The sequence below is a fragment of the Acanthisitta chloris genome, unplaced genomic scaffold (assembly GCF_000695815.1).
Source record: "Acanthisitta chloris isolate BGI_N310 unplaced genomic scaffold, ASM69581v1 scaffold14603, whole genome shotgun sequence".
Classification (NCBI taxonomy): Eukaryota; Metazoa; Chordata; class Aves; order Passeriformes; family Acanthisittidae; genus Acanthisitta; species Acanthisitta chloris.
Window position 1 is genome coordinate 1 of NW_008664442.1, and position 473 is coordinate 473.

Below are 473 nucleotides of genomic sequence, written 5' to 3' on the forward strand. Positions count from 1 at the left end.
CCCCCGCGGGTAGATCGGCTGTTCCCGGGGAGAGGAGGATTTGGGAGCTCTGTCTTGTGTCACTCTGACTTGTGTCCTTGAAAAGGGATTAAGGAAATAGTTTCAATGTGTATGTGTGTGTGTGTATGTGTGTTTGTTTTATGTGTGCAATAAGAATTGTGAGTTTGAGTACAAAATAAGAAATAGAATGTGTTGATTTGAGCTGAAGTGGAGTTAACTTTCTTCAGAGAGGCTAGTATGGAGCTATGTTTGGGTTTTGTGCAAAACACCGAGTTGATAATGCAGAGATGTTTTTAGTTTCACTGTCTTCTAGATAAGTCAGCTTGCTAACAAGCCAGAATAGTGCTATTATTTAAAATATATCTTAAGTAGGCTAAGGATTTAGTTAAAATAAGATGGATCATTTAGTTATTGTGGGCTTGTTGTTGATGTTGAAGACGTGTTTGTAAGATTGATTTCTGAAGGAATTGGTG